The sequence below is a fragment of the Haliotis cracherodii genome, unplaced genomic scaffold, assembly GCF_022045235.1.
Source record: "Haliotis cracherodii isolate W230 unplaced genomic scaffold, xgHalCrac1.p SCAF_15, whole genome shotgun sequence".
Classification (NCBI taxonomy): Eukaryota; Metazoa; Mollusca; class Gastropoda; order Lepetellida; family Haliotidae; genus Haliotis; species Haliotis cracherodii.
The window spans coordinates 15,627,047-15,635,696 of record NW_027266270.1 but is presented as its reverse complement, the minus strand read 5'-3'; the positions used below and the strand labels follow the sequence as shown (position 1 = coordinate 15,635,696).

The following is an 8,650-nucleotide window of genomic DNA, read 5'->3' as shown; positions in this document are numbered from 1 at the left end:
AATAGAATTGGTTTTACTATAGCATCGAGTAGATATAATTATAGATATTTCATAGATAGATTAAATGTTCTACTATTGCGTAATACAAAGAACATTGCCTTAGTGGCAGATTCACAATTTGCTTGTATAGAGATTTTGAAAGCGTTTTGAAACTATCATTTTTGTTTTACTAGTCTTGATATGCAACTTCCATTTTAACAGCAAAGTGAAAAGATATCAAACATATTTTGTAAATTATAATGATTAAAAGCGAACAAAACAACGGATAGATTTAACAGACCAATAAGTGAATAGGATTCAATAAAAAACACTAGGACAGTTTTGAGAATATAATGGTTCTAGAAAATTTAGAAACAATGAAAACAACATTGGAGACACATTTTCTCCTTGACGGACACCAATAAGACAAGGATATTGTTCTGAATATACACCTTTTGTACACACAATATATGATGATAAAATGCCATCGTACGTGTACGTATTAACAACAATACGAATAAGTTCCCATCAATACCTTGTGCCAATATTGTTTTTTCCATAAACCTATACGCTAAACATTGTCAAAAGCTTTTGGCAAATCAATGACATCACAATACATTTTTTTCTTTCTTTAAAATAAATTAATAATTTCATACAGGGTAATAATGTGATCATTTGTGGAGTAGCCATGTCTAAAACCCGCTTGTGATTCTAACAGAACGTTATTACTACAACATTTAATCTTTAATTAATAACTGAGATAAACAATTTTCCGAGGCTGCTTATAAGACTTATGGGCCGAAAGTTACCAGGGTCATCTGTACTTCCTTCACCTCGTCACGATATGGCTGAAATATTGCCGATGTGACGTAAAGCATAAACTCACTCACTCACTTCCTTTACCTTTGAAGATCGGACGAATAATTCCATTTAACCATTGTTCGGGAAACATCCCAGTGACAAGTATAAGATTGAATAGTCTGGTATACAAGGGTACGAATGTTGGCACTGAAGATTTGATATATTCATTAATAATGTTACCCTGGCCACATGCCTTCTTTAGTAGTTTGAAGGCACATTCAATTTCTTGTGCGCTTATGTCAGTGTTTAAAATATCATTACAAATATTGACATCAAAATTAATATTAAGATCAGTCGAATCTATCTCAAGTGTGTTACTCACAATTGTGTCTATTGCAGTTGACATGTTTTCACTCTCAGATTCAGTACATCCTGTAAACAGCAGACATTTCTCCATTGCGCGACACTGAAGTTCTAACATAGTTTCTCTCAGTTCACAGTCCTGTTGTAATAATTGGTGGATTCTGCCATGGAAGTAGTCACCATCATTGTGACAATCATCTACTCTGCCTGCCAGTAAATGCACCTGATAGTATGTCTCGTCGACGTCAGAAGCTGTCTGACATTTATATAGTTTACTTTTCAGAGTGTTCACACGATCCTACATTAAGAATACTTTCTCCTTGGTTTAGTTAAGTCTAGAGTATAACTGTTAGATTGCCTTCAATTTAAGCAATATTCTGATCTATCTTCTCTATCTTCACAGTTCTAACACCGATCACATTTGTTTTATGTTCAATGGCAACAGTCCTTGCTACAGTAGCATATACAATGAGTCATAGTAGATAGATTTTTCATTGTATCAAATGAGGTCTGTGCCTATGCTGGGGTAGCTGAGTTTATCTCTTGAGCTGGATGTGTCTGTGCAAGGCTACTGGTAGGTAAGTTTCTAATTAAGGTGTGAAATGATACTTGATTACAGCATGACTTTTTTTAGGTTTTTTACCCTGGTGTTCTGCATAGTCTGGATAATGGAGTCTCGTGTCGAGGTGGTCGGTGCGGCCGTTGGTTTCCATGGGCTATTATCTCTGGGTAGACTAGGCAAGTAGAAAAGGGATTAACGACTAACTGTTTTAAAGACTAACCATAATACTTTATATAACCCAGGAAGGACGTTCTTTGTATTAACAGAAAGTACTTGAGACAATGGGAAGTACTACTAGGTGGACCTTTCAACTTTGTACACCACTATCCCAAACGACAGAGTTGAGAAAAACCTTAATTCGTTGATTCATTGGCCATTTGCCATGGATATAGTTATCATCACTACCTCTTACGATTCAGAACACCTTGCCAAAAATGAAGGCATATTTCATCTGATATTTACTGAGAAAACAATATGTCAAATACTGGACTTCATCACAGATAACATTTGCGTGACATTTAGGTTTTGACATTTAGGCAAGTAGCGGGGTTCCCCATGGGCACCTGCTGTGCTCTTATACTTCCTGAACAGTCTCTTTAAACATATGAATCGGAATTTCTGCTCGGATTGGCAAAACCATAACACGGAAATTTGGCCAAGAATTTTAAACAAGCTTGAGGAATATCGATGACCTGATAGCGTTCAGTAACGGTCGGAAAGTCAATTCCCGTCCGTTGATTTACCCATCTGAACTAGAAATGAAGCAGACCACTGACGTTGCCCCATCTATGCATACAAATTCAGAATAACAGAACAATAAAAGAGACAGGACGACAAGAGGGATGACTTCAACTTTTCACCAATCAACAAGATACGCTCACCTTTTTTAGAACAACGTATCATGACTAGTTGACAATGATATATAAACATATTCTCATAATTAGTCGGAATCGAACAATCATGATCATTATAATCATTATGATTATGGAAATGGGTTTGTTGCGTCTGTTTGTAGACTCCAGTGAAACAACGGTCATCAGGGCGGCACCGTTCACAGTGCAATCACCCGAATTTACGAACTATTGGAATTATTTGGAATCCTAGAAGGGACAATATGTCGCATTGTCCCGCATTTTAACGCCATTTTTACACATTTTTGAAAAGCGACAATGCGACAACTAGACATATTTTGAACTTGAAAAGTGTAGTGTTGCCGCATTGTCGCATTGTTGCCTTTTGGTAAAGTGAAAACATATTATTCAAAGGGCAACAATGAGACAAATGGCTATTGTCGCGCTTTGGTAAATTTGGACTCTTTTTGCATGTTTTTGAAAGGGCGACAACGCGACAATGTCCCTTCTAGGATTCCATAGTGTTATGTCTTTAATTAATATACATGCGTTCACAAAGTTGTTCACTCGTAAGGCATGGCCTTAAGTGACCAGACCGGAGGTACATGTATCAGATAAATATCATTTACGTTTGTACGTACAGTACCTATCTTCAACAGATTCCCAGTTGAGAAATATATTTATGTATACTGACCCCTGGTTCTCCACTGATGTATGTATATACGTAGAAATATATGTAACATCCAAAATATACATGTAGGTTGCAGGTGTTAATGCAGACAGCAATTACATGCCTAGCATATATTTTCCGCTGAATGGTTCGAGATGCAATTGTAGAATCTGGCATGTGGAAAGCAATTGTCTTAAAGTATTCATGTTTAAAGTGATATTCTATAACTAATGTCACGGTTCTGTATAGACGACGATCATCGTTAACAGTTTGAAGACCAAACAATACTTTAAAACCTGCCACATTAGTTATACAAATCAGCGAAATCTGCTTGTGCGCGTCCCCAAATCACATAAACTATTCAAATCTGTATTCCATCAGCAAAGACAGCACTGAGGCCTCTGTTAGTTAATCAAACATTTATTGTTGTCTTTACACTGGGATTTACCGAACTGGGTTATTGGTGCAACAGAGATCATACGGAATTGCTTCAGTGAACCGATCAGGATGCAACAGTCATGGCAACTGGGCGAACAAAACACTATCATTTAATATTTACATCAATAGTGACAACCGAGCTTTTCACTACTAATCGCCATCTTAACAATCTGAATTTAAATAATGCATGAAATATTCGACTGTTTTGTGTGATAGCCTTGATGAACCCAAATATAGCCCATCAAAAATACGGGACGTATCATACGTCTGTAATATTCACGAATGAAATTATATCATCTGAACAGTCTGAATAAGCTGTCATAATTGAAATCCATCTAACAATAGTATTCATTACTACATTATTTCTAATTGAATGAAAATGTGTCTTTAATGTACCTTCGTTATCGCCAAATCAAACATTTTTATTGGTATACACTCTTCGTGTGTTGCCTCGGTCCTAACACACGCGTATTGTCTACTGTTCTTTGGAAGAATGGCCTACAATGATTATGGCACAATTCATCAACCCTAAATCATTAAATAAACACTGTTGATGCTCTGTCCAACCGTTGCCTAGGATTACACTAATGTATTCCTGATCAATGGTCAATGATTTAGCCGGGTTTTGTCTATTGGTACCCATTATCAACTAAATTAAAGCTTGTGCGCATGCCCAGGTCTCGCTCTGTAGAACTAACGGCGCGCTCTAGTTGGATAACCAGCAACTTCTGCAGCTACAGTTCATAGTTGGTTGTAAACGGGATAGTGTGTAGTCAGAGCCACATCAAGACAGGAGGGATTTTTTCAGGTAGGTCAAATTATTTGTTGTATTTTTTACATTACTCACTTTAGACAATTTACTCAACATTAATAAACACACTTTAAAGAAATCCCTAGTTACATACACAGTTGGTAAGTAACCACTTACACTTCGAAATACATGCTACAAAAGGTTACAATTACCACTCAAACGTTTTATTACGGAATACATGTATCTTACTCATTTATTCCTTCCTTTACATCTGCATTTTAAAACTTGATCTATATGTTATGACATATAATATGTCAACACAAAGGGAACAAGGAACAATGATAGTGTAATAAGAATAATCTAACATGTGGTCTCTATGTATTCGTGTACATTGTGAAGATAAAACCAGAGAAATGTCTTTTGTCGCTTACCCCTGCAGTATAGTAACGAAGTCTGGCAAATAGTAAGCCACACGTGTCCGATATACCTTAGCCGTCAACAGCTAAGTGATAATCGACCCAGTAGGTCGATCCAGCGTTGTCGGCTATTGCCACTTAAACGTCTTAAGTCGATGTCAGACCAAACACCTATTATACCGTTTATAAAAACAAACGCCGAAAGCAACATTGCATTGTCTTGCGCATGCACTTAACTGACGTTAAATGGCTTCGTGTATTTACTTTTACTCTTGTAACTCCTTGCGACAATATTGACGGGTTTTCGACTTGACAGTATTGTTGTGTCGCGAAAACAAGTACACGTCAATTGTAACTTATCAAATATTCATTGTCGGTGTATGTGTGCTTAGTGAATGCAAAAAAATATCAATTAGTTAAACTTTGTTTGGTATTAATAAGGCTGTAGTGTCATAACTTTTCTTAAACATGTGTCGGTTTCAAACATAACCTTGCATCGATTGATGATGTGAATATAATGAGAATATGACAATGTCATTGCGTGTACTCTTTATAATACTATAATAGTAGGACCAGTGCCATACGTGCCTAAATCTGTACGAGGAGTGTCTTCATTTCTTCGTTGTAACATCAACTCGATCTGCAGCTTGTCTATAATAAACTTCCATTATAGCCATAAACACATTATATTTGAAACGTGTTTTGACAAAGGGCTGAATGGTAGTGTGTTTTGGTAAATACGAACAGATCTATATTTTTCTAAACGCGGACCGTAAATACCTTGTTCTAAGCTGCTGATAACCAATGGCTTGAATTAACTTGAATCAAATGTATAGTCAACGGTCGTTATGGTAACAGTTACTTTATACGCATTTTAAAAATGAACCGTGTGAGATTGTTTTGATGAAAGGACCACACACAAGATTTACGAGTAGAGCAGAGTAGAAGAATGACCATGAGTTATGGCGAATACAACTTTGATTATCTTCACACAACAAATATATCCACAGCACGGTGACAATAACGACGAAGACGTCACTTGATGACCCAGTGAAACAAGTCCTTCAAAATGTGCTGTAAACGGTTCCCGTCGGGCGATTTTCCCTATTGATCAGATGTTTCCACCAGAAGGACAACCTCCGTTACACGATTAACCTGATTTCGTTAGTGACAACTGACATTTGACATATCTCTTCACTTAGTGATTTTACTCGGCACTTTGTCTCGAGACATGATGATACCGGACTTGCCTTTTGAGAGAGTGATTGAGTGAGTATAGTTTTACGCCATTTTTAGCTACATTCAACGCAATATCAAGGCAGGGAACACCGGAAAACGGGCTTCATACATTGTACCCATGCGGGGAATCGAACCCGTGTCTTCGGCGTGACGAGCCAACGTTTTAACCACTAGGCTACCCGACCACCCTCATGCTTTTTGAAGCAGCTTCTTATAGAAGAGAGTGAGTAATATTTTACGCGTTTTGGCAATATTTTAGAAATGCCATGATGGTCGGAGAACAATAATGACTGTAATAGATAATAACCGTCAAGAGAATGGAACCGGGATCATCGATGTTTCAGGTTTGCCCCACACTCAACACTATGTGAACTATTTGATGGGGCTTGTATATAATCCAATTTGGACTGGTTTGATATTATGAACAGCGTACCACGTCGGTGTTAGATGATACGTCATCTTCCTTTCACCTTCAGTCGCCTCTCAAGCATAATTTTTATGTTGCCCGGTTCTAACCCGAATCCTCAGGGGTCGTCGCTATGACTATCGAACGCATGAACCCCAGGGCTACCACAATGACCTTCCACTTTAAATTTGATTAGATAATTTGTATAGCGCATTTTACAATTAAAACTGCTCAAAAGCGCTTACACTATGATTGATCTGGTCAAAGGCTCTCGTGAAGAGATAGGTTTTGAGTGTTTTTTTAAAGTTTGTCAGATTTTCCGTTCCTCCGATTCCTAGTGGCAGATTGTTCCATAGCAATGGGCTATCATGTTGAAATGGCCTATCGTCATAACCCGAGATAACAGTCCCGGGATAGTCAGACACGAGCATGTGCCTAAAGGACTAACATACCATTCAAAACTAATATAAGCAACCGTCTACCAAAATAAGTGTATTCATGGTACATTAATAAATGTTTAGCGTGGCTATCCTGCTATACATATTCACTGAACAGTTGCAGCTTAGAAACAGTCTACCTTGTTATATTTGCTTTCCAGTTTTTCTTCAGGTATTTGCATTTTGTTTCCTTTGTTTTACGTTCTGAAACCATATACATTTTGTCTGTTACAATGGTCTTTAGTGGTTAACTGAAAAGTACTCCAACCTTCACCCATCCAGGAGTAATGCTACAAGAAGTGTATTATTTCCCTCATTCACTCAAGTTTATGTTGTACCTCGCGATTTTCTTGTACATTATAACAAACTGGTTAACCGTTTTTGACGTCCCCTACATGTAGTGCGAGTTCGTTCGTCGACGTCCTGGCGTCATGATCATCCAGCCATTGTGATTACGTTGTTCGACATGCATATGTGTCCTATGTTGTCTAGAAATAAAAGCCTCAAGAAGGAATAAAGGAATATGTATTCATGTATCTGCAATCATTACATCGAATAATTGTGCGTAAAATAAGAAAAGGGGTATTACAATGCTGCATGTCAAACTAATGCATATCGACCGGCTTCGTTGTTATAGGCTCATGTATGCCTTATGCGAAAATGAACCCCGAGGTATTCACAGTTGGGATAAAGCTTTTGGAATGTCTCGTGACTGAGCGAGAACCTACGGGATCGTTCTTAATAACCTTAATGATCAATCGTGCCAAACTGGAATCGAACAAAGACTGTCATTAGTTGAAACATGGGGTTCAATATTTTGAAACGATGCGAGGCTGAGTGGGGTTATACGACGCTTTTAACAGTTTTATTACACAAAGGGTTTTGACATTGCCCCCGTTTAGAGAGTTAAACCCTTCTCGGGTAACAATTGAAATAATTGACTATTCTACATTCCCGTCTGTCAGTGCAAGGGAATAGTTGAATAATCACATTACTTAAAACATACAAAAGCTAGCTCCTTTCGATTGCGAGTGAAAACCGTTATTTTACTGGCCATATTTAATGTTCTTATTATGTCAATATTCGTGTGAGGTTGATGCTCGTCACCCGAAGATCGGGTTCGATTCCCCACAGATCGTCAAAGTCCATTTCTGATATCCCCCGATTTAATATGGCTGGAAGATTACCAATAGCGATGCTAAATTCAAATATCGTATTTAGTTCCTGGAGGACACAGTCTTCCAAACATATATCGTACATGTAATTATCTCATATGCTCACTTTTCAGGGACATATATGTCCATAGACATGGTTCTAGGCGCCGGAATTCGCTGTACAGAATTGCGTACGTTAGTCGTGTCCAGGATCCAATGATAGTGGGTTCGAATCTTAGATTACGATCCTTGGTTTTTAAGCGCTGTACCCGTTCCCGTTGATTTCACCAAATTGGTAAACGTCTGAGACCTGCATCTCTTCAAACTTTCCTCTTTCATGAAGCTGACACGCCGTGATATGACTGAAATACTGTCAAAAGCGCATACGTCACCACTCGCCCTTTTCCGTAACATGCAAGAAGACTCATCTCCCTATCGTTGAATGTTGTGTGCGAAAATACGATAAACCAATCAGAATGCGCGTATGACGTCAAGTACTTCGGTCAAAGAATCCCTCAGGAATTATTTTGTGTGTTTTTTTCACATGTCTTGAATCTAAAAATATACCCTAGATACAGTTAAA

General features: G+C 37.8%; 1 protein-coding gene across 4 annotated transcripts in view; it reads left to right on the top strand.

Annotated features, from left to right (window-relative positions):
• Window positions 1-4,402: 4,402 nt before the first annotated feature.
• Window positions 4,403-8,650, top strand: part of LOC139462312 (gamma-aminobutyric acid type B receptor subunit 2-like) — a 164,195-nt gene continuing 159,947 nt past the window's right edge. For all 4 annotated transcript variants that reach the window (XM_071243943.1, XM_071243944.1, XM_071243942.1 and 1 more), the window contains exon 1: window positions 4,403-4,472. The gene's annotated coding sequence lies outside the window, so the exon portion shown is untranslated. The remainder of the gene's footprint in view (window positions 4,473-8,650) is intronic.